Genomic DNA, 25,701 nt, shown 5'->3' on the forward strand with positions numbered 1-25,701 from the left:
CTAGAGGACTGGAGGTGCCAATGTGAGCCCATCCCCAAGAAGGGCTGGAAGGAGGAGCTGGGGACCTCCAGGCCTGTCAGCCTGACCTGGGTGCCCAGCAAGGTTATGGAACAGATCACCTTGAGTGCCATCACAGGGCACCTCACAGGGCACTCCCAGCTCATGGGAACAAACTTTCCGGCTGACTGCAGAGGCCAGGACAAACCTGGGTGGTTTCCCTGCCATCCCCCAGCCCTTGCTGGCCCCAGGGCTGATGGCATTTGTGCTCCCTCAGGTTCATGACCCCACAGCAACAGCATGGGGGTGCTCCCCCTGCTGTGTGCAATGCAAACAGGGGCTGCTGAGCCAGTGCTGCTGCGTCTGTGCCTGCAAGGATGGGGCACTTGTGTGAGCTGGGGCAGACACCAGGGCTGCAGAGGGGGGATGTTGTTGGCAGCTCCATGGGGACGCTCTGGGACGCTGCCCTGGGCTGTGCAGCCCACTGGGGATGGATCAGTCCCTGCTCTGCTGCTCCTTCCCGTCTGCCCCAGGGCCCTTGCAGAGCACCACCTGCTGCTGCCCTCAGCTCCATGGCAACCCTGGGACAAAGCAGTGCCAGGGCTGTTCCAGGTACAATTGCAGTGACACTCGTTGGTGCCACCAGGTGCCATGGCAACGTCCACGGGGACCCATTCCTTGGTTTGGTGCCATGGCAACCAATGCCCGGAGCTGTTGTGATGGTTGGTGGCCATGGAAAGCTGCCCTGGCCCTTGCTCAGGGCTGGTGTCAGTGCCCAGACCCAGAGGGGATCCCTTGCTGGGGGCTGTGCCATGGCCACCTGCCCTGTGCCGCGCTGGCCGCTCAGGCACCAGGAACCAGCAGCCACCGGCACTGCCGGGGCCAAAGGCCAGGTCAGCCAGACAGAAAGGGGCAGGGCTGGGCACTGTTTCCATGGCAACCGGCACTGTGGGGGACACCTGGGTCACCTGGCCTGGCAGTTGTCATGGAAACCACTGGCAGGGACTGAGGGCACAGCCCCTGGCACTGAGACACTGCTGGGCCGGGTGCTGACCACAGGGCTGAGCACGCAGAGATGGTTTTGTTCTTGCTGAGCTGCAGCACAGCCAAGGCCTGTCCTGCCCCTCGTCCAGCCACGCTGGGGAGGGGCTGGGGCTGCGGGGGAGCTGGGCAGGGGACACAGCCAGGACAGGGGACCCCAACTGACCCTGGGCATAGCCCAGACCAGAGCACATCATGCTCAGGGTGTGAAGGGGGGAACAGGGAGGAAGGGGGGAATTTTGGCGGGAGGGCTTTTGCCTTCCCAGGGAACACTTGGGCAAGAGGGGGCCCTGTTTCACCAGGGCCCAGGGTCACTACCAAAGACACAGACACCAACTTAAGGAATTGTGTCATTTATATCATGCACATCTGCAAAGATTTACAAAAGGATAAGCTCAGCAAAGCACATCATCATTAGCAAAGAATTACAAAAGAAGCTCAGCAATCCATCATAACCCATCATTACATTTTGATGACCAATCCCTTGGTGCAACACCAGAGGTGTGTGTGGCAGACAAAGATTCTGGCTGACTATCAAGGTACACCTTACAGACATCAGTAGTACTTTAGTGACACCGTTCTTCATTCTTTTTTCTCAATCTCATTCCAATTAGGAACAAGAATTCTGTTGCCAATGGAGCTGGCACCTTTTTAATTCCAGAATAATGCCCCCAGGCCCTTTGCTGTTCAGCTTTACCATGCTGTCTGTGGCTAACAAGGCTGGGGGGGCCCTTTCCCCTCTGGCTGGAAGGGGCCGGGTCCCAGTACCTGAGGGGCACCCAGGCTCCTGGATGGAATTCCTGTGCAAGTCCCTCAGTGTCACAGCAGCCTTCACATGGAGCCCAGTGGATCAGAGCATTTCCCAAAGGGGCCCTTGGGGCAAACAGGGAGATCTGGTCTGGCAGGATGTGTAAAACAATCTCCTGTCAGATCTACTTGTTCTCACACAGAATCCTTGGCTGCAGGGACACATTCTCATTGTTCCTGCCCAGGTTTCAGGACTCAGAGTTGTCTTTCCTAGGAGCTGCTCCTTCAGCTGCCTCGGGAGGGCCATTTGGCCTCCAGACCCACACTCTGGCTCCATTATTAGGGCTGCTGCATCCAAACCCTTTATCTCCCCAAACGGTGATGACTGGAGCTGGATCTCCTTTTTTCACAATCGTTCTTAAAATTGCAAGATCAATAATTATGCTACCCTGTCATGGGGTTGAATAATCCAATCTTGTTCATTATTGTTTACAGAATTACTGTAATTTCTCCTTGATATTCTGCATCAATTCCTCCTGCCACGACAGGAACACTTTGCAAGGCCAAGCTCCAAGGGAGCAGTTACCAAAGCAAAGTGTCCTGGAGGAATCTGAATTCCTGTTTCAGAATTGATAGCTCTCATTTGCTTTGAATTTCTCCTCATTAATTCCAATGCATGAAGGCCCAGCCCTGCAGCCTCTGGGCTGGCCCTGCCAGGGGCCATCACAGCCAGAACAATTTCCCAGGCAGCCCAAGTCTCACTGCCCATGGCTGGATTTGCAAATTGGGGGCAGCTGTGCACAGCCAGGGCGTTTCCATTTCCCCCGTGGGCCATTGTTAAGGGCATGGAGCACATCTGGGAGATGGGTTCTCCATGGGCAAAGGTTCCCATCTCCTCAATTTTCCAACTGCTCTTTTAACGACCCCTTCACCCTTTCAACCAATCCTGCAACTTGTGCATTGTCTGGTACATGAAAAACCCTGCAGGCTTAATCACTGTATTTTTCACAGGAACAGACAAAGCACACTGCATCACAGTATCAGCACACCCTGTAAAAATAGCCAATTTCATCTCTTTCTCCTTTTTCCTTGTATACAATCTCACAAAGTTGAGCACTGAAATTAGGGTCCTGGCCAATCCTGTTCTGTAGGGTATTTAGTGTTGCATCCCTGAGCAGCCAAAGATACCAAATTAGTATTGTCAGCATTTCACATTATTATTGTCAATAGTTTACATTATTCTTATTTTACATGTACATATTGATATAGAAATATAGATACAGATACGCAGATATAGAAATATATCTATAAAAATCTATAAATATAAACATGAAGGTCTTATTATCCTATAAATACGTATATACTTATTTATTATATTGATATTTCACTTGCACAAGTGCATCTGAGCTCAAGATTAAAACCTTCTTCTGTTGTTCCATGTGGGAGCATTCCAACAATAATTGCTCCTCCTGACGGTGCTGTTTCCTATGTGCTCTCAGCAAATTCAGCTTTGTCTGCCCAAACCCACAAGACCTTTTCCTATTCCATATGCAATTTTTGGATGCATTTGAAGCCATCCAGGGGTGCAGCTTCTTTTACCCAACTGCCCCACTGCTCACACGGGGCTACGACCTCAGCCCACTCCAGAGCCAGGGAACTCCAGGGAAGGGCTTCCCAGATGGGAATTTCTGATGGGACTGATTCCTCACATTTACATTGAACAAGTGACATTTTGTTGGCATCTGGCCAGACTGTGCCAGTTTTGTTTGGCCAGTGGGCAAAGTCAGCACCAAAGACACAGACTCCAGCTGAAGGAATCAGTGTCATTTCCTGCAGTTCAGGGAAGCAAAGAATCACAAAAGGAGCAGCTCAGCAATGCACCCAACCATCCCCACCAAAGATTGCCTTCAGAGATTAACAAAGATCCAGCAGCATTTACCCTCAGCCTTTACCATCCCCCAGACCCACACAGCAGCTGGGGAAACTGTCACAGCCAAGGGCTGCAAAGCCACTCCTGGGCACTGGGAATTCCTGCAGGTGCCTCCAGCCCCAGGTGAGGCTCCAACCCTGCTGGGAGAGGGCCCAGGTCTGACAGTGCTGAATGAACAAACTGACAGCACTGCTAGTGTGGCACCATCTGCTTTCATCCTCCTCTTGGGTCCCTCCCAAAGCCTGGCCAGGGCTCAAGGAGGAACCAAGGGAGGTGACTTTGACCATACAGCCTCAAATAAGGCCAGATGTCAGATTTCATGGCCTTGTCTGGCTTCTAAATACACAAAGGTCAATACATGTTTCACTAATGAGTGGCTACATCTATCTCAGTGCTAATGACCATGCATATTTCATCAGGGAGCAGATACAAAGATAACCTTTGGTTGGAAGGTTCATCCAGAGGCCATCTTTGGCTCAGGGCCTGCTGTCCAGGCCTCACTCAGGGCTGGTGTCCAGGCCTTGGCACTTCAGGGACGTGGTTTAGTGCTGGGCTTGGCACTGCTGGGTGAGCAGCTGCACTGGGTGAGCTCAGAGGGCTTTTCCAACAGAAAGGATTCTGTGATTCCATTATTATATCCACTGCATTCAGCTGGGTCTATTTTAGCAGCATTCCTTTGCTCCAAAAGTTCCCTCTTGCCCAGCTCCTGTGGCCTGAGGCTTCAGCTCCTTCAGCTCCTGGTGCTGAGTTGCTCATGCTGAACGAGACGACTCAGAGAGTAGAACACAGTCCATGCAATTCCTTCTGGGACACGGAGAGAGGAGGCTGTGCAAACAGGAGCATTGTTTGCTGTGGCCTCCTCTCTGCCCTTCACCACTTTCAGCGCCTTGAACCAGCCAAGAGCTTTCTCCAAGAGTGCAATGGAGCAGCTGTTCCTGCTCCCGGGCCTGGCTCTCTCCAGTCTCTGCCCTTGCCTGCTTCTGTCCCTCTTGCTGTGCCCTCTGTTCTCCCAGGGCTCGCTGGCTGCTGCCCAGGATTGTGGCACTGGCACAGATCCAGTGCTCCAGAGCCTCCTTTCTGTGCCCTTGCAGCTGCCTGGGCACAGCAGCCTTTTCCATCTGGAAGCTCCCCATGGACAGGGAGTGCCCAGCTCCATTCCTTGCACAGCCTCCAGGAGCCCAGGGCTGCCATCTCCAGTCCCTGCTGCCACTGGGGGCTCCCAGGTGCCTCAGGCTGCTGTGACACCGCTGCACACGGGAGGGAAGAGGGGCAGGGGCTGTGCTCAAAGTCAGCTCCATCTGCTGCTGCTGCTGCTGCTGCTGCTGCTGTGGGGTCATTTGTGCAGCCCCGGCCCAGAGTCAGGGATCAGATCCTGCCAGTCTCTCCCAGCCCTGGCTGCTCAGAGTTTGGGCCTTGGAGCCTCAGGTAGCCAAAGGCAGCTGCTGCTGGTGCCTCTGTGTGCCCGAGTTCAGCAGTGCTGCTCCATCAGTCTGTGCCCAGCAACGGGGAAAAGCCTCAGCCCTGCAGGGTCAGGAGCTGCCGGGCTCTGCCTGAGCAGCTCAGCCAGCAGGAAGGGAGCTGCTCCACATGGGAATCAGGAGCAAAGGACATTCCTTTTATAGGACATGTTTTCTATTGAAAGGAGAAAAAAGGAAAACGGAAAAAGTTAGGTAAATTGTAAAAGATAGGAATAAAATCCAGGTGTTAGTGAAAAAACATAATGTTAGTGAAAAAACAAAACATAAAGGCAAAGTTAAATTCTTTGCATTAAGAGGTAAATGATCTTTTTAAAAAGAGAACTCAGTTATTTACATTGTAAATGTGCCGATGGCATGCATCCATCTTACTGACCTCAGCAGCCTTTTAAAAGATTTTGGGCTTTGTTTCCAAACTTTTGAAATTTGTATTTGAAATTGTGGTTGAAGCAAGAGGAAATTGCTTTGTGCCCTTCCAGCTCCAAGCAGGACTGGGAATGGAAACTCTGTCAAACCCCAAATCCTTTAGAAGATGACCTTCCTTCTCACCCTGCAAATGAGCTGCACATTCCCTTTGAAACTGTCAGGGATCTCTTAGAGACACAAAGTCCCACTGACAGCTTTTTGCTCTGGTTTGGCAGTGCAGAAGGGCAATTCTCCATCCACCAGCTCCAGACTGCACTGCCTCAGGAGCACGGCCCACTCGCCAGCTTTGGCCCACTCGTGGCACTTCTAGAGGAGGAAGAAAGTGCATTTGCACAATTGCAGCCAATCAAGAAGGAAGAATGGGACACACAAAACACCCTGTGCAGATCCAGGCGTTCAGCCGGGACTGTGGAGAGTTTGGGTCCTTGCCAGTTGGATGTGTGTCCCCAGCTGCAATCTCTGGGCCTGCAGCAGAGTCTCACTCACCTGCCAAAGCAGAAAGCTCAGGCGCTGTGCTCGCAAGGGGCTCGTCTGATGCAGAGCTGTCAGAGCAATGTGAGGGCAGAGCCAGCCCAGCTGGGCCCAGGGCTGAGCCCAGCAGAGCCCTGGCAGACCCCAGAGCAGCCTCAGCACCCGCAGAGCCTGGCTGCAAGGAGAGAAAGCAGAAACCGCCCATCAGCTGAGGGCTCCTGTGCCCTTGTGCCAAGGCCTGTGGTGCCCAGGCCATGCTGGCCGTGCCCAGAGCTGTGCCCAGAGCTGCCCATCCCTGCTGCCTTTGGCAGCAGAGCAGGAGGGCAGGACATGTGCCCAGCCTGCAGCCAGCCACAGCACATCCAGCCCTCAGCAGCTGCCCAGAGCAGGATGCTCCTGTGCTCGCTGCCATCTCCCAAAAGCTCTGATCCCACCCTGCCAAGCACACAGGGACCCACCTCACGCCAGCCACGGCTGCAAGAAAAGCTGCTCCCAAACCATGGCCTCAGCCTTCTCCAAGGGCATGGCCCATCCACGCCACAGTTGCTCCCCAGCACTTCCCCATCCACACTGGATCACCTGGAACATTTCCTCTGCTAAAACAAACAACACATTATTGAAAAGAGATTAGATGCAAAAAGGGAAAACAAGAAAAACAGTAAAACTCTTATCTCTGTCAGGGCCTTGAGGAAGGCCCAACCCCTACATGCTAGGGAAAAACCCACCCACTGGTGAGGGAAGCCCACACTTTCTCTCTTCCCCCCTGCACTGCCCCCCAAAATCAGGGTGACCCCAAAGCAAACAAGGGCAGTGGAGCAGCCCAAGCCCTTCCTTGCCTGCACAGCAAAGCAGCCCCAGCACAGGTTCTGGAGTCCCACCTTTGCTCCCACCATGGGGTTGGTTTGTGTCGGGCTGGCTGCCCCAGCCCCAGCCCGGGGCACGGTGGGTGCTGGGGGCTGTTGGCAGGGCCAGGAGCCCACTCCCATTTCGTACCCACCCCAGCCCATGCCCCAGCCCTGCCAAAAGCAGCTGGGCAGCCACTGAAGAATGAGTTGCATCTGCGCCAGCAAAAGGGAGAGCCTTTGGTTCCCAGCCAGGCTGGGCCATGCCCAAATCTGGCAGAATTTCCCCAGCTAGGGACTCATCTGCAAATTCCCTGTGGAGTTTGGCTTTGAAGAAGGTGCCAGAATCAAAGTCCATCACCTTCAGCCTCCCGTGGCCAGGCTGAGGAAGGGCTTGTCATCCTTGATGTCATCCTCGCTGTCTCCAGCAGCAGCAGCAGCAGCAGCAGCAGCAGCATCCCCACCCGGTACAGCTTCTCCAGGGGCTCCTTCTCCTTCCCTGGGGGCAGACCAGCCTCTCAGTGCTCTGCCCAGGGCCCCAGCTGTCAGGGAACCAGGACAAGCAAAACCAGCTGGGAAGGCGGCCACCAGTGCTGGGCAGAGTAGCTCAGCCCCAGCACAAGGGCTGCGTGTTCCCATCCCATGACCCCGGTGCAGTGACACAGGCAGCACAAAAAGCTCTGGGTTCCTTTGGTTCTCATTGCCAAGGCACATGTGGAGCAGGAGCTTACCAGGGCCCTGGATCAAAGTGTGCCTGTGGCTCTCTCCCTTCTTCTATGGCAGAGGAATATCCCACATCCAAGGATCACAGAACAGGTCTTCCAGTGCGGGTCTGTCCAAGGCGTTCACGGATAAACACCACCTGATCAGGTCTTTGCACTCTGGGGAGAGAAAGCAGAAACTGCCGGTCAGCCAGCGAAGGCTCCTGTCTGCTTTACCCCACTATTCCCGTGCCCAGGCCATGCTGGATGTGCTCAGAGCTGGGCCTAAACTTTCCCATCAATTCCCTGTTTTGGAGGAGAGCAGGACATGTGCCACCTCCTCAGCAGCTGCCAGAGCGGGATGCCCATGAGCCCGCTGCTGGCTCCCAGCATTGGGATTCCTCCAATGCCCAGAGAAGAGGATCCACCTTGAGAGAGCCTTTGTGGCAGCGGGAGCTGGCCCCAGCTGAGGTTCTGGCCCCTCCTGAAAGGGTGCTCCCCGCAGACCATCTGGTGTAGCAGGATGCCCAGGGACCAGATGGTAGCTGGCTCGCCATGGTACCAGCCAAAGTCGTTCCATTCCGGGGGGCTGTACGACAGTGTTTCTATGGAATACAGATGGAGTTCATCAGGGGGATGCTGCTGCTCCCAGAGCCTGGCCCCAGCATCCCTGAGTGTGCGGGGGCTGCATCAGGGGCACACAGGGTGACCACTGCCCTCTCGCCAGAACCTGGGACTTGTGCACAAATTTAGGGTTGGAAAAGAAGCCTCTGGTGCTGGAAGAGGGCAGCCCTGGCTACGCCCAACCATGACATGCAAAGGAAAAACCCACTCCATGCTGGGGAAAAAACATGCCCTTATCCTCCCTGCCTGCATTTCCTCAAAAATATTATGAAGCCAAGGGAAACAGGGCGAGTGGATCAGCCCAAGCCCTTCCTCTCGTCTGCACACCAAACTGGCTGGGGCACAGGCTCCGCCCTCCCTCTCTGCTACCCCCACCCATGGGGGTTTTGGTCGGGCTGGCTGCCCCAGCCCAGCCCCAGTCCTGGGCAGAGTGGCTGGCAGAGGCTGCCAGCAGGGCTGGAAGATGGCTGCCCACCCAGCCCGGCTCTAAAGTAACTCAGCTGAAGATTCAGTGCCCTGACTGGCAGCAAAAGGGAGAACTCCCACTGCCACAGCCAGCTTGGGCTGGGAGATGTTGGGCCATGAGATGTCAGCAGCAGGAGCACAGCCCTGTGTAGGCTCACCTGCAAAGTGAGTGTAGACTGTGTCCTGCAGGTAGGTGCCACAGCCAAAGTCAATCAGTTTGGCCTGCCTGGTGTCCAGGTCAACCAGGATGTTCTCTGGCTTGATGTCCCTGTGCAGGACCCCGCAGCTGGTGCAGTGCCGCACGGCCTCCAGCACCTGGTGGAACAGCTCCCGCGCCTCCTCCTTGGGCAGGAACTGCAGTGCCTGAATGAAACGATGCAGGTCCTGACACTGCTCTGGTCACTCCAGCACCATCACGATGCAGTTGGGGAGCTCGAGCCACTCCAGCAGCTGGACCACACCAGGGAAGCCAGTGGACACCTTGGCCAGCAGCACAACCTCCAGGGGTGCGCTGGTGCCGTCGGGCTGCGGGAGGAGCACGATGCCGTCAGTGGGGCCGATGCCGTGCCAGGCCTGGGGAAGCCCTCAGCCAGCCCGGGATGCTCTGCGCCCTGCGCTAGGCCCACGCCCGCTCTCCTTCGGGGCATCCTGGTGGCTCCCACCCTGCCGGGCCTCGGCTCATCCCCGGCAGGCAGCCCCGGCTGCTGGCCCCGCTCACTCACCAGCTCGCCCCAGTGCCGGACGCGGTTCCGTGGCACCCTTTTGATGGCCACCTGCAAGCCAAGGGCAGCAGCGGGGTGAGCTTGCCGCCTGCACTGCGAGCCACATCCTCCGCCCTCCTCCTCCTCCATCCCCTCCTCCTGCACCCGCCGCCGGCCCCGCCGCTCACTGGGGCGCCGTCCGAGAGCCGCGTGGCCACGAAGACTCTTCTGAAGCCGCCGCGCCCCAGCAGCGATCCCAGCCGGTATCGCTCCTGCAGGGCCTCCTGCGCTGTCCCTGCGGGCGGGACGCGGCTGTCAGCGCGCGGCCCGGGGCCAGCAACGACCCCCGAGCGCCCCTCACCCACGCCGGGCCGGCCATGCCCAGGCGTTCGGTCTTCGGAACGCGGCACGGGAGGCTCGGGGCCGGCGGCCGCGCTGCCGAGCAGCGGAGCTCGTGGTGGGGAAGCCGCAGCGGAGGCGGCGGGAGCGGCCGCGCCGCGTGCGTCCTCCACGGGCCCCGGGAGGAGCACGGGCCAGGGCCAGGGCCGGGGCAAGGGCCGGGGCCAGGGCCAGGGTCGGGATTGGACCCTGCGTCGGGTCTGGGGCCGGGCTCGGGCCAGGCGAAGGCAAAGGGCGGCGATGCCGCCCCCGCCCCAGGCACTGATGCCCGCCCGGTGGCTCCACCGCTAGTACAGCCAGAGCCGGGCGGCGGCGAGACCGCGGCGGGACGGCCGGAGCCGGGCACAGGGCAGCGCCGCCCGGGGCCGGGGCCGGGCCGGGGGCATGGCCCGGCCCGGCAGGGGAGAGAGAAGCGGGGAGAGGAAAGGGACGCCGGGCAAAGGACCGCGAGAGAAGGGTGCCCGACAGCGGTAAAGGGAGAGAGAGAGAAAGAAAGAGAGAAGAGAAAGAAAGAGAGTATTCAAAATATCTCTTTGCTGCTGCCGCTTCTGCTGCCGCCGCTACTGCTGCCGCCGCTGCTGCTGCCGCCGCTGCCGCTGCTGCAACTGAAGCACCGGGGCCATTCGTCCTTGTGTCCATTCCCCGCTCGCCCCACGAGCCCCACGTTCGAGCCCCGCGCGCCCCGGCGACAGCCCCTCCGTCTGTCCAAACACGGGAACTTTGCAGCCTTGAGCCCGGATGCAGAGCCCTGACTCCTGGGCACAGCGATCCCCTCGCGTGCTGCTGTGCATTGTCCTTGCTGAGGGTCAAACACTGTCGGGACACCTTCCCTAGGGGTAGGATTCCTACCTGACCCAAGCACTGCACTTGCATCTCCAGTGTTGCTTTCCAGTAAAAACAGGGGAAGGAACACTGTGTGTGGCTCATGGTATTTTAGAGTGTCTAAAAATCACTAAGTCACCCATCTTAGAGGTGCAGTGCATCTCGAATTACTGGGATGCAACATGGAAAAGGGGAGCATAGAAATAAATAGAGGAAAAGATCTTGGAATGTTTCTTTCATTTATATTTCACTTCTGGAAAGCTGTTTTAGTTTTCCAGGAATCCTCCTGTCTGCTCTTCCCAAAAATCTCTCATGGAGAACAAGGTCAAGCTTCTGTCACAAGATTTGTCACCGGGAAATTACGCTACTGGTGAAATTTTCATGATGACTGTGTTGGCTTAGGGCAAATTTTGGGAGGAAATCTCCAAAAGGGGCCTGTCTAGAAAGCAAGTTCAAATGGCCCCTACCCCTACTAGTTCAGGAAAAGACTTCCTTCAACAAAAGTGAAAAAAACCCCAGTTTATTTAACAAGTGAAGTATTCACAAGCATGAAAAATGAATAATATTAAATAAAACCTTGGGCAGTGCTGAAGAGATGGCAAATTCAGAAAGTCCTTTTTGTGGGTTGTAGTTGGCTCACTTGGTCTCTTCTAAGTCCCTCTGGCGCTGGAATGCAGCGTCCCAGACCTTGGTGTGCCACAGGTGTGAGCTGCTACTGGTGATTTTCTGGGTTTTCAGTCCAGAGCAGGTGTAAACAGTTCCAAGGAAAAGGAAAGCCACAGTCCGAGGAACTTCGCTTCCTCGCTTCGCTTCCTAAGCTAGCTAAAACCACATTGCTAGACCTGGGCTGTGAAGGCATCGGGAAATTTCCAAATCTGGGCACTGGCGGTCCCAGCAAACACCAGAGCTGGATGATGCTGGTGCCAGAACCTGCAGATTTCCAAATTTTGGCTTTCTGTGCCAGCAAATCACTGGACTTGGGCTGTGCCAGCACCAGGAAGTTTTCAGATCTGGGCACTGGCACTGCCAGCCAACACCAGATCTGGGTGGTGTCATTGGCAGAGACAGAAATCTGCCAGATTTGGGCTCTGCTGGCACTGAGAAATTTCCAAATCTGGGTTCTGGTGCAGGAAACACAAGATGTAGGTGGTGCCAGACCTAGTAGCTGGAAGCTGCCACAGGTTTTGGATTTCTGTGCCAGCAAATTGCTGCACTTGGGCTGTGTCAGAATAGGGACATTTCCAGATGTGAGCACTGGCACTGGCAGCAAACATCAGGTCTGGGCTCCTGTATAGGCATCAGGAAATTGCTGGATTTTGGCTTTCTGTTCCAGCAAATTGCTGGACTTGGGCTGTGCCAGCACTGGGAAATTTCCAGATCTGGGCACTTGACCAGCAAACACCAGACCTGGGCGATGCTGGTGGCAGCACTGGGAAGGTGCTGGGTTCTGGCTTTCTTTCCAGAAAATTGCTGCATTTTTTGCAGCCAGGTTTTGCTGGCACTGAGAAATTGCCAGATGCTAATTTTCTGTGCCAGCAAACTGCTGGAATTAAGCTGTGCAGGCATCTGGAACATTCCCGATCTGGGTACTGGTGGTGTCAGCAAACCCGAGATTGTGTTGCTGTAGGTACCAGGTCTTTGCTTGGTTTTGGCTTTCTTTGCCAGTAAGTTGCTGCACTTGAGCTGTGACAGAATAGGGAAATATCAAGATCTGGGAACTGGCAGTGCCAGCAAACACCACATTTCAGGAAGGATTGGATCTGGACCTGTTCGGACCTGTTCCCTCCCTGCCCGCCTCCCTCAACAACGTGCCAGAGGGGCTGGACAGCAGCCAGGCGGAAAGGGACTTGCAGGGACTGATGGACAGCAGGCTGGTCAGGAGCCAGCAGTGTGCCCAGGTGGCCAAGGAGGCCAATGGCTCCTGGCCTGGATCAGGAATGGTGCTCAGCTGCTCTCCAGGAATGGCTCAGCTGCTCCTGCTCCTCTGCCTGCCCCACAGCTCAGCAGCCTCACAGCTCCAGGGGCACTGGCAGCAGCACAGATCATTGCAGGGGCACGTGCAGGGCACAGCTGTTCCCTGGCAATGTGCACAGCCTCTCTGGGCTGCCACAAGACCCTTCCTGCCAGCAGAGATTGGCCCAGCTCCCCCCTCACCTCTGTGTGAGGCTGAGCCATGATTGCCTTCACCTTGTCCTCAATCTGGAGCTGCTTCAGCCCCCCATGCCATGACTAGGAAGGGCAATGGAGAGAGCGGGGCCAGATGCACACCCTTCCTTAGCATTTTGTCATTTTTGTCACAGCTCAAAAGGCAAATCCAGAGGTGTCCAACTCAGCGCTTCCTCAGCTTTCTGGAGAACATCTCGCCTTCACCAGCCCAGCATTTTGGAGAGGTTTTCCCGCACATGTGGAGGCTTGCTGGCAGCACATTCCTTCAGCTGGGTGCCCATCACCTTGCAGAGGGCAGAGGCCAGCTTGGTGGCCACGGTGCGGACGTTGGCACTCCGCACAGGCAGCGCCTTGTTCTCCAGGCAGGACCAGAGCACGGGCAGGGCGTCGCGCTGGGCGACTTCAGGGCTCCTGGCATGAACCCCCTGCACAAGCACTGCCGGGACAGAGACACAGCTCTTTACCCACCAGCCTCCCTGCAACAAGGATCTGCCTCTGCTTCTGCTTCTTGCCAGCCTCTCTGGCCAAGAGCAGCAAAACAGCACCCAGAGCCCCTTGGTCCAGAAACGGGCAAAGCAGCTGATCATCTTGGAAACAGAACCACCAACCCCTCAGCACTAACTGCTCCAACCAGAGCCTTGTCCCTGCGGCAGACTTCCTACCTGTACTAAATTATTTCACAATCTCTGCATGAACAATAAATGAAATGTCCAATTGCCTTTGATTTCCATTAAGAAGTTTTCTAAACCCACACTGAAGATTTGGAAATGCATCATAGAGAGGAAATGAAGAGATTTCTAATAAAAGAAATAATTCCATTTTTGTAACTTTGATGTCAAGTGCCAAATGTCTAATCTGGCTCTTCCCTGTGCTCAGCGGCACACAGCAAAGGGCAGGATTAGAACACACCTCAAAACTCCAGCCCACCAGAGATGGCTGCTGCCTGACAGCTGGATGAGAAACATCAGTTACCAGCTGGTGTCTTTGGCAGAATGCTTTTGTGGCTTCCAACAAAGAGCTGTTTCAAACCTCAGGGTGTCTTAGATAATTATCCAGATCCCATTGCCTTGGCATTTGGGCATCTCCACATTTTATTGCCACTTCCCCTCCCAATGTTAATGGCATTTTTTCTTTTAATGTTCACTGAAATAGGGGCATAGAGAAAGAAAAATGCTACACAGGGGACTGAAATGTAACCAAAACACGAGTGTTTTCTCATATTGTCTCTGAAATCTCTCTGCTCATTTTCTGAACTGAACTGTATCAAACACAGACAAATATTTACTACCAACAGGCTTCTTGCATGGCAGATTTTGCTGAGAGAAAAAAACCTGAAGTCCTTTGGAGACAATTCTTATTTTCTGATCAGACAAAATGTTATCTAGTAGGCATTTAATATTCTGTGGTGGAAGAGACTTCATTTTCTCTATGCTGTTAATCCACCAGCAGTCATCAACATTGAAAGAGCTCCTGCAAGTACCCAAAACCAATTCTGCTAAGCAGGAAAAGAGTTATGGCACCCATTTTAAAATGGGAATTCATTTGAATTTAAATGCAATTAAAGACATCGGTGACTACTGAATGTGAGGAACAGGTATGTGTTCCTACTAAATCTCAGCGAGAATATCTGCTCTTTCTAAAGTAGTCCTAATAATTGGTTTATTCCTTTATTTGAAAAATAGATCAAAAGAACTGCTAAACTAAATTCTCTATTGCTGGAGATCTACTTTATTCAAATACTCTTTAAAGGGCCTTTGACATTCCCAATCTCAGAACATGCCCTTTAGCAATTCCTAATGAAGACACAAAGTGTATTAAACCTTGCATTCAAAGACGTTGGCATAATTAGCAGTGGATTTAGCCCCAGTTGAAGCATGGCTATCAATCATCTTCTCTGCTATATATTGAGATTATCCTTTTTCCATTCCTTGGCTACTGCTGGCACAGCAAGCTCCGCTGACGAATCAATTATCAGCTGCATTTGTAGCATTTTGGACAGTGCTGACACAGGCAGACACTGTTTGCACACCCTGAAAGGCTCAGTCCAAGGCCCCTCTGACAGCACAGGCAGGGAGCCTCAGCACTCTGCTTCTGTCCCTGTGCCCCAGAGGGTGCCTTGCACTAAACCTGTGCCTCTGGTACCTCTGTTGAGTTCTGGCCTAAGCTGTGACCCCCAGGCTCTGCACGGTTCAGCCTCAAAACTTTCCAAGAGAAAAACAAGAATTCTGTGAGGACAAAACAAACTGATGCCCTGAAACAGCATTTGCCACCATTTCCCCTCAAAGATCACAGATGTCCCTGAGCTTCCCAGAGACGAGCCATCTGGGGCATTTTTAGCCCTCCCTTTGCTGGAGGTGGTTCTGAGATGCCCCAGTGAGAGCTCAGCCCCAGGCCGAGCGCTGCCCCCATCTCAGGTGCTGCCCAGCTCTGCAGCAGCCAGGGAAAACCTGCCAAACCCACCTGCCTTTGCTATGGAGCAGCAGGGACAAGCTCAGCACCTCCTGGTTTGGAGGAGCTGCTCTGCTGTCTGCTCACAGGCATTCCCTGTAAATGCTCCCTGGGAAGAGCTCTGGGCTCAGAAGGGGAGGCCAAGCCTGTGATACGCTCGGTGACATCCAGCAGGGCTTGGCCGCTCAGGTGATTCCATTGGTTGCTGAACTCTTTCAGCAGGGACACTTTATCTACAAGGGAAACACACGTTTCTGCTCACTTTTCTCAGGTCATAGGAGGAAGGACAGTGGGGAGGGAAAGGGCAGGGCCAACCCCATTTTATAAAATAAAGTACATTTCTGTGGATTTTTGAATCCTTTTCTTCTTTCCTTCTAGCCTGCTTGGCAAGGTTTTAAATTTCAAAAGAAAAGCTCTCCTTTCACATTTGTAAATCCAAACTTGTCTGCTGTACCAGGAGCTGTGTAAAAACATTTCACATCAGGGACCTCGAGAGTTCAGTCACATGGAAGTAGTGAAAAGGTTTTGCATCCCAGAGCACAAAGGAAGAGCCCCATACTTGGGACACAGAAAGGCACTGAGTCAGGCAGTTCCTGAGCTCACAGAGCAGCCAGGGAGGAGAAAGTGAAACTCCTCTTGAAGACCTGCCTCTTCAACACTCCTTTTTTCAGGCATATTTCCCCAGTGCAGCATTCTTAGAGCTGACATAAATCTGTGTGGCAAAGGAATTTACAGCAGCCCTTGCCTATGTAGTTAATTGCTGTGGCCATCTTGCCCAATGCAAAACAACATGTGGAACAAGGCATCATTGACAGCTGGGTTTATACCTGTTTGTTCTAATGAAATGAACTTGGTCAATCATCAGTTCCCCTTTGAGCATAGAAGACAAAGAAGAAAAGTGGAAAATAGGCAGCTAATGCCTCTCATGTGGAGCCTTGCAGGTGGCTGCCCTGCAGAAGCTCTGATGGGTCAGCTTCCCTTCATGCCAACAGCAAAGCTGTTCATTTGGGAAGTCAGACGGGGCCCAAGCAAACTCCAAACCCCCTTTGCCTCTGAACTGTAGCAGAGCTGCAGTCCAGGACTTGCTCTTCAGACAAGCAGCACAGAGCCAAGGGCTCCTGGGACTGTTGGGAAATGCTGATCCCATTCCAGCCTGTTGGGGATGGTGCATAAGGACTGCACCTGCACAGCCTCTGGTGGGTGTCAGCTGCAGTGTTCCACAGACAAGAGCAGCTGTCAAGGCACTCAGCGCTCTCTTGTGCAGGAGAGACAGAGACGAAGCTGAGGAGAGTCCCTGCCAGGGCTCAGCCTTACCCAAATGAGCAATGGATTCTTCCAGTGCTTTCACAGCTGCCCCACGAACCCTGGGATCCTTTGAGTTCAGGTTCTTTGTTATTCCTTCCACCAAACCAATGATCACTGGGTTCAAGGCATCTTTCAGGCCTCCTGTGATTTCAGCCAGCACGTCCAGCACCCTCTGCTGCACTTTCTTGTGGCTGTCAGATATTCTCAGGACAAAATAATCAAAAATCTGTGAAGAGAACAAGCAATGTGAAAGCTGGATTCAAATGTCCTTGTTTGAAGAGTGGCTGTAGCAGTCAGCAATGTCAAAGATGAAAGTGATCCTTTCTGTCAGGTCAGCACTCGCTTGCACAATTTCACTGTTTTCCTGTGGGCCACTCACTGGAATGGTGGCACGACCTCATGCTGGTTGAAAGATTTTTCTTCTGTTTTTAGGAGGTTTGGCTGGGGACTGAATGGTTCCTATGGTATTTCTCTCCATCTATAAATCATTAAATCAATTCCATTTATTAGAGCTAAAGAGTACATTTTCTTTGAATGGAAGCAGATGTTTACAATGCCTGGTTTTCTATACAGTTGCCTCAAGTACTGAGGGCAATTATGATTTTGCCAAAACTATGGCTGGAAAAGATCTAAGTTTTATTTTGTTTGTCTCAGACCCAGTGTCTGGAGAATTGCAGGGCCCTGATCAACTCTTCCAGGATCCAGACCATTTCTCTAAGTAACAGGTGGACTTCTGAAATGTAATGTGCTGTACAGCTCTCATTAGAGCAGGTTCAGTCCCTTGACAGCCACATTATCAGGCACCTTTCCCTGGAAAAATGGAAAAAGCAGCTACTGGGAAGAGAAGGCAGAGATGAGTGCTTAGCTGTTTTCCTCCTTTTCCAAAGAGAAAAAGAGACCTCCAAGAAGGGTGACCACTGTCTTTACGAAGAGGAATAGGAACAAGGATGGAAATGAGTAGCCAGAGCTGTGCCTGTGTATGACAAGATGGAGTATATAGAAGTATTCTTCAAAAAAACATCTGTGTTTAAACCAACCCAGCCTGATACTTCTCTTCCCTGTGCAAACCCATTTTTGGTCTAGAGAACAATTGCCATGCTTTCAGGGGCTGGATTCCCTTCACTTCACCCAGCTGGGAGTAGGAGAGAGCAGCAGTTACAGCAGCAGAAAATTCTGCCATCATCTGATGAACAGCATCAATAGGCACCTGCCAGACAAATACAGCTGGACTGAAATAACTTGTCCTGAAGCCTGGACCTGAATTATATTTGTCTGGGTGAGAGGGTCCAGCGTGTCCCAAACAGCCAGGACAGAGTGCCAAGACACACTGAATTAACTTTGCTTCTACAGGCTTAGGAAAGGAGCTAAAGGAAGGGAGCAGTGAAGATACCCTACATACTTGGGCAATGTTAGTGGAGATGAGCTGGGGGCTGTTTTTGCACAGGTCTTGGAGGAGTTCCACTCCTTCCATCCTTGTCTGAAACCCCTTGGCTTCCAGGAGATGGTAAAGCTTCTGGAGCAGATCCGTTTCTTCCTCAGCTGGAGGTGACGTGACCTGAGCTTTTGCACGGGGTAGGAGGTGTCCATCAGAGGGAGATTTCACCCTGGAAAATAAAACCAAATGAGGATGTGGTGGTGATAATTATCATAGCATGGCATCCCCATCGTGGAAATAATTAGCATTGACTCCATGATTCCAGAAGGCTGATCAATCACTCTATTATACTATACTATACTATACTATACTATACTATACTATACTATACTATACTATACTGAAACTCATTGCCCTCACAGACAGTCTGATACCGACAGACCAGATTGGGCAATTGAATCCAAAACACCATCACCAGTGCCCAATTAAGAAATTACCCTTTGGTAAACAAATCTCCATAACACATTCCACGTGTTCACAACAACAGGTGCAGCAAGTGAAGATAAGAATTGTTTCTCATTCTTTTCTCTGATCTTCTCACAGCCTTCCCCAGAAAAATGCCTGGGAAAGTTGTGCCTGCTGCTCTCTATGGAGAGAGCTGCAGCCACAGATAATACCTTCAGTTAATTGTGAGTAAAACATCTTAAGCATCTTTCCTAATTATGTGATTTCAAGCTGCAAAGTCATGTGGAATTGTGTGCACAGGTACAGTGTGATGGCTTCGATCTCCTTAAATTACTCCAATCAGACGATGGCCAGAACTTTTAGGCAAAAAGCATCATGACAGAATAATTTACAATATTCTCCAAACTACTCCTGTGGTTTTGATTTTCTTACTGATTAGGTTCAGTGTCTGGCCTCAAGAAATCAGTCCAGAAAGAACAGGCAAACATCAGCTTTCAAGTTAGGGTGCAAGTCTTTAATCTGCCTTTTTTGCAGCATCTACAAACAACTCTTCACCATATTTGTAAAAAAATCTCTTAGTTCTTGCTATACCTATCCAGAACGTGACTTTCTCTTCATTTTATTTTGATTTGAGATCCAAGCATGATTTTTTCTGGACAGGAAAGTAAGAACCAGCTGCAAATACAGACTACAGGTGTGAATCTATACTGCAGGAACTGAGCTGTAGCTTGGAATTAAAGGCAAGAAGTGATGCTATGGTAAATGTGAACGTTTAGTCCTGGCATAGGAGCCTTCTGCAATGCTCCACCAACCCATGGTTCAAATTGCTACAAACTCTCTTTCTGATGTTACAAAGAGTGTTGAAGAGCTGGCTGTAAGTAAAAAAAAACAGCCAGAATGTTAATTTTTGTTAATATGGCAAACAATGACCATCTAATAATTCAGAGCTCATAGAAGTGAGTATTTAGATTTCCACTTAGTACGTGCTGGCAGTTTTAATTTGAAATCAACAGGTTTATCCAAATCAAGTTATCCATAGGAATTAATTTGCTCTATGGTCTAACTAAAAATACCTCATTGCCTGATAAGTTTATTAGAAATTTGCAAAGTCAACAGTCCACAGATTTTCATTTCTTGTTTAGTGGCTATTCTGCAGGAAAGCTTTTACAGACTAATCAGTTTGGATGTAATTAAAATGCCAGTACATTTCATCTGGCCATTCTGGTATCTGAACAAAACCATATGACTGCACAGCCTTTTAAAAACTATTTTAAAATAAATTTTGAAATCAACAGTCTGAGTAGGACTCAGAATAAAAACTCTACCAAACTTCAACTCCATTGGAAGATTCCCTTGTCACCCTGTAAATCAATTCTACATTTAGAAGATTAAAAGTCCCCATTATGGTGGTTTTGGTATGGTTAGGAATTGGGGAAGGGTCTTCTTCCTTCTCAGCTCCATGCTGCAGTGCCTTTGGGATGTGGCCTGCTGGCCGTTGTTTGTGCAGCCCTGATATTTCTCCATGAGGCAGAAAGTGAAATTACATTTCCAGCCCAAAGTCCATGAGGAGTGGGGCTTGCAGAGCTGTGCAGACCCAGGCGAGCAGCTGTGCCGCCAGAGGGTTTTGGTTCCTGCCCAGTGTAGCTGGTGCATCTCTGCCGTGAGTGCCTCCCCTTGCCAGGTGCCCATGGACAGCAGGTGCAGGGCTCTGCAAGGGGCATGGAACAGGGTGGGGATGTCTGCTGGCAACAGAGTGCAGCGGAGAGCAAACAGTCCAGGATGGTCCTGCAGTGTGTGACAAAGAACTCCTGACACAGCTGGGGACTGAGCCAGTGATGGAAGGCACTGCTGGGCCTGCTGTTTGTGAGGAGAGAAGGGCTGATGGGTGACAGGAGGGCTGGACGTGGCCTTGGACTCAGTGTTCAAAAAATGCTTGTGTTTGATTCCCAGAGAAGGAACAAGAGATGTTGGGCAAGTGTTGACCTGCAACAAATTGTGAATTTGTTAAGCTTTAACAGGCAGTGCTTTATTACCGCGCCTGAATGGGCGCAGCTGGTGAGAGAGAGACGGTGAATCTTGTTTCTTGAATCAGAAGGCTTGATTTATTAATATATGATATAATACATTATAGTTATACTAAAAAGAATATAGAGAGAGGTTTTGCAGAGCAGCTAGGCTAGCTAGGAAGAGATAGAAAAGAATCTACAACAAAGTTGTGTTCAAGGACCCAGTCCCCTAGCTTGCACTGGTGATTGGCTCTTAATTATAAACATAGAAAATGAGCCAAATCAAGGTGTTCCTGTTGCATTCCCCAGCAGCTGATAATAATTGTTTACCTTCTCTTCGGGGGCCTCTGGCCTCCCGAAGACGCAGAAATCTGAAAGAAAGGATTTCTGTGGAGAAATGTCTGCGACATCTCGCCTTTCTAAATTGTATAAAAATAAAAGAAAAATGCTGATGTGGAATGAACAGGAAATTCCTTCACCTATAAAATATAGAATACTTACAATTCACTAAAACAATCCTACAATATAAGAAAATTGCCAAAAACAAAGCAAAGGAAATTGAAGTCCATGCAGCTGAGTTTCAGGAACAGTCCAAGAGCCGAAGTTGTTTCCCTTGGAATATGTGAGAGTCCTTTTGGTCCTGAAACCGACTTCTGCAAAAGAGTTCCATCAATAGTCGTCAAAAACCATTGACAGTCTTAATACAATTTTAAACAATTTAAAACAATTTGTACAATTTTGAAATGTCCTTTCTGGCCTTTCAGTGTTTAAGCGCTTCAGAGCTGCTGCCCACTATTTTCAATCTTTTTTATTTAATTTTTAAATTTTTTTTTTTTTTTTTTTTTTTTTTTTTTGGATCGGAAAGCAAAAGAGCAGCAGCCAGCTGAGCAGAGCAGTGCCACAGAAGGAAAGGCCCTGGGGGCCCTGGCCCATGTTGGACCAGGAACCCCAAAACTGGCTCACAAAGGGGGACCCGGACCGGTAGGACAAACCAGAATCCCCAAAAACATAAGGAGGCCAAGTGATGGCCCTGGCCCAGGAACCTCCTGAGCCAAACGGCCCAGGCCAAACCCATAAGGAAGGCCGTGCATATCCACATGCCTGAACCCTGCTGCCAGCACAATGGCAGCACGGGTAGTGAGACGCTTCCTTTCCCCTAAACCACTGAGGCATGCCAGCAGCAGGGAAATAGAAGCCTTCCCCAGAAATCCCATCTGGGGTCTGGAGATGTTTGTCTCCCACAGCAAACCAGCTATGGTCTCCTCCAACTGTGCCCTCTCCCTCTGCAATGCATCGGGTTTGTCTCTCATCCGCCCCGTGGCATCATCCCCATCCCCTCTGGGCTGGGAATCAGAGGCAGAACTCTCTGGATGCACCTGCCCCCCCATGCCACTAGGACACAAGAGAGGCGGCGGCCTCCATGGGACAATCCCTGAAAAACCACCCCCCAAACCGCCGAGAATGCTGATCTTAAAAACAGGCAGCTGGACTGCCACAACAGTGAGCTGGCGGGCAGCTCCTGCTCCACGGAAGGAGAGACCAGCCGCCAGGGCGGCTGCTGGGACGTCCGGTGGAAGCAGCGGGGGTGAAGCTGGAACTGGGGAGGGAACCACGCTGAGTGTGGGATCAGCCGCGGGCTGCTCCGAGGGTCCCGCAAGTTCAGCTCCGTTTTCAGCCCCATCCTGAACAGGAACTGTCTCGGCTGGAGGAGGCGGGGATGCGCGGGAACACGCTGTTGCTGCGTCCCTTGGCTCTGAAAGCGGCGGCAGGCACAGCATGGGCAGCAGCGGAGCTTGGAGAAGCGGCGGAGCGTCGCTGTTGCTTAGCAACAGGTCAATCGCTGGAAGTGCTGTCTCTTCTGCCTTCTCTGACACAGGCTCTTGCGGGGGCAGGGAGGCCGGTGAAACCGCGGGCGGCACCTCCTGGAGAGGTGGAGATGGGATCTCCTGGAGTGACAGCTCTAGCAGGGCCATGGAGGAAACCTCAGAGACCGGTGCCGCCCCCATGTCTGAAGGAGGAGTCTGAGAGGCCGGCGCTGGCTTGAGCGGCCACTCCCATCCCCCCGGAGAGAGAGAAGGGGGGGAAGGAGAAAACTCCATCTGAGCATGCTCCGGAGAAAGAGTAAAAAAAACTTCTTCGCGCCGCGAAGTTTCGCCCCCCCCGCTGTGAAGCGGGGGGGAAAAAAGCCCAAAGTCATCACCCACCGGGTCTTCTGCCAAAGGTGGTGGAAACGGAGCTTGGCCGTAACAGTTAGAGATCCATTGAAAACAAGCTGCTCTGCGTTTCAGGACAGGGAAAAGCTTTATAAATGCTGGGTAGATAGAAGGCAACACGCGTCCCTCAATGTAGACGCGCTGGATAATGGAGCCCATGCACTCCCAGACAAAAACATCTAAAGCATATAAGACATCAGCAAAGAACCCAAAAAGCTTTGCCCATCGAAAGAATTCATAGATATCTGTTTCTGACAAAAGGAAACCGTCTTCCCTGCACCAATGTTTCCAGAGGGCTATGACTTTCTCCTCCGAAGGAGAGAATTGAATCTCTTCTGGCAAGGCATGTGTCTGCCATACGAACAGCCACAAGCTACGAAGGGCTGGTTCATCAGGGATAGAAAAGCCCACAGTACCTTTTGAAAGAGTCCAGCTTGCTGTTGCCAGCTCCACAGTCTGCTGCTCTTTTCCATCATCTTTCCTGATCGTTTTCCAGAAGAAGGTTCTCTTTGTGGTCAGCCTTGGCTGTGAACTCTGTCCAAATCAGGATCTTCTGTTCTTCAGCTCCTGGCTTGAATCCACTTTCTGAGGTCACTTCAAAGCAACCCTCCAATGCTACACATACAGGATTTTTACCCAGTGCAGCAATTTTGCTGCTCTGGTCTTATCAGATTAATCTTTGCTCTGACACGAGGGGTCACCAGATATTACCGCGCCTGAATGGGCGCAGCTGGTGAGAGAGAGACGGTGAATCTTGTTTCTTGAATCAGAAGGCTTGATTTATTAATATATGATATAATACATTATAGTTATACTAAAAAGAATATAGAGAGAGGTTTTGCAGAGCAGCTAGGCTAGCTAGGAAGAGATAGAAAAGAATCTACAACAAAGTTGTGTTCAAGGACCCAGTCCCCTAGCTTGCACTGGTGATTGGCTCTTAATTATAAACATAGAAAATGAGCCAATCAAGGTGTTCCTGTTGCATTCCCCAGCAGCTGATAATAATTGTTTACCTTCTCTTCGGGGGCCTCTGGCCTCCCGAAGACGCAGAAATCTGAAAGAAAGGATTTCTGTGGAGAAATGTCTGCGACAGTGCTTAGTCGTACCTTCCCTCACACCAGTGGTTAATGTGTGCAAGTGGATGTCTTAGCCTTGAGAATAAACACAGTGGGCCCACTGAGGAGGTAGCTGCAATGCATTCAAGGAGAAGAAGGCTCTTAACCATGAGAGGAGAATTTGAGGAATGGGATGTTCAGCACATGACCACCAGAGACCCTCAAGAGACCCCTACTCTAAATGTCAGTAATTTTGGGGAAGTGATTTAAACATGTCAAATACTTTGTGAAAATGTTTAGCCTGCGAGTTTGAGCAAAGTAATGAATAAAAGTAATGAAAGTAATGTCTTAGATCCATGGATACTAACACGTGGGTGTGCATGTTTCAGGGAAGTGATTCCTCACACACCCATCACTGAAATAAAGTAATGCCTCTTTTCTCACACTGAGCTGGCAGTGTGGATTGGGCCCTGCTTGGTAGCTTTCATTTTGGTCATTACTATTGAAGCATAAAGAATGGTTGAAATGAAATATTTTCCAGCTGTTTCCCTTTGGTTTACCTGTTTGAGGGTTAAAATTGTGTGCTGCAGATGTGCTGGGTGTGTGCAGAGCAGTGCAGCCCCAGACACCCCTTGGCTTGCCCACAGGTTGTCATGCCTTGCTGCCAGGTGTGCCCAGCTGTGGCAGGAGAAGGAGCCCGCAGCGCAGTGGGCACCGTGCCCTGCCCAGCCGGGGCTCTCTGGCACAGAGCAGCAGCAGCGCCAGCACCGTTCAACCCGCTCCTGCCTTGGCTTCCCCTGGCACACAGAAGCCTCTGGAAATCAGCACCGCCAGCGGCGTTCCCAGCTTGGAGCAGCTGCTGCTGGCGGGCAGATGCTGCCAGTTCGACTGCTGCCAAAGGGGAAGAAAGAGCAGAGGAAGAGATGTACATACACAGCAGCCATGGAAACATCCTGTAAACATGCAGGTATATGGGGTGATTTGTTAGGAATTACTTCAGCTGCTATGCCAATAATGCTTTCTCTCCTGGTTCTGTACAATGCTGTGGGCCATTTTCTTGGTCTGGTTTCCTTTTCTTGTGTCCCATCTGAGCGCTCAGCTGGGGTACAGGCTGTAGGTGCTTGGGGCACTCTTGGAGTTCCTCTTGGATCCCTGAACAACAGGGTTTGGCCCATGGGGGGTGTTTGTGCTGCTTTGTGTCAGAGGAGAACTTCCGAGGCCATTTTGTGTTTGCTGTAGGAAAGGCTGGTGATTGCTTTGCATAAATTCACATGGTTTGTGATGCTTTGCTTTGTCATACTTTGCTTTGTGATATCAGGGCATGGTTGCCACGTTGTCGTGGTGACATCAGAAGGTTGCCTTGGTGCACGGAAGGCTTCAGTGCCAGAGCAGTCCTAGGGGTTGCTCAGATCAGGAGCATCCTCCTGATTGTGGCATTTGTAAGCGTGTAGCTGCACACTGACAGGAGTCTTGGTTGGAGTAAACTTGAAGCACAGTGCTACAATGATTGAGCAACTCACTGCTGCAGTTTGCACCATGTATGGCACTGTTTATTCCGCCTATTTCATTACCAGCCTGGCAAGTAAGTAGAGGTTACAACTCTATTTAGGCTAGGGTGTAACCTAACCCAGCTTTTGCATGTCTTCTTGCTCTTTCTTAGTGACTGAGTTGATTTTGAAAGAGAAAGAGCATTAGGATGCCACTGGTTTGGTAAAGCTCCTGTCAAGAAGTTCAGCTAAAAGGGGGTGTCTGTAGCCACAGGGGCAGCATTTGCAGGGAAACCTGCTGGGCTTCTGTTCCCTCCACAGGAGAGTCTGTGGCAGCAGAGTCTGTCATTTCCTCAGGTTGCTGGGACAGGCAGGACAACTTCCAAAATGCAGACTGGGAGGCCTTCTCAGAAGGCCTTCTAAGGACTTTGTAGTTCTCCCCAGAACTCAGGGAAAGCTTCTTTTATTCTAAATTTTGTAATGAAAGGATTTGACTGTCCGTTTTGACCCTTGACTGAGTGCTAAAAGAGTGATTCCCTT

The 25,701-nt window shown here is 51.6% G+C and overlaps 1 protein-coding gene and 1 pseudogene across 1 annotated transcript in view; one reads left to right on the forward strand and one right to left on the reverse strand.

Moving 5' to 3' along the window:
* The window catches only part of LOC131559625 (zinc finger protein 345-like), a 740,983-nt gene that overhangs the window by 254,261 nt on the left and 461,021 nt on the right, over positions 1–25,701 (forward strand). The window lies entirely within an intron of this gene.
* LOC131560134 (serine/threonine-protein kinase pim-1-like) lies at positions 7,704–10,223 on the reverse strand (annotated as a pseudogene).

This window comes from Ammospiza caudacuta, chromosome 7 (assembly GCF_027887145.1).
Source record: "Ammospiza caudacuta isolate bAmmCau1 chromosome 7, bAmmCau1.pri, whole genome shotgun sequence".
Taxonomy (NCBI): Eukaryota; Metazoa; Chordata; class Aves; order Passeriformes; family Passerellidae; genus Ammospiza; species Ammospiza caudacuta.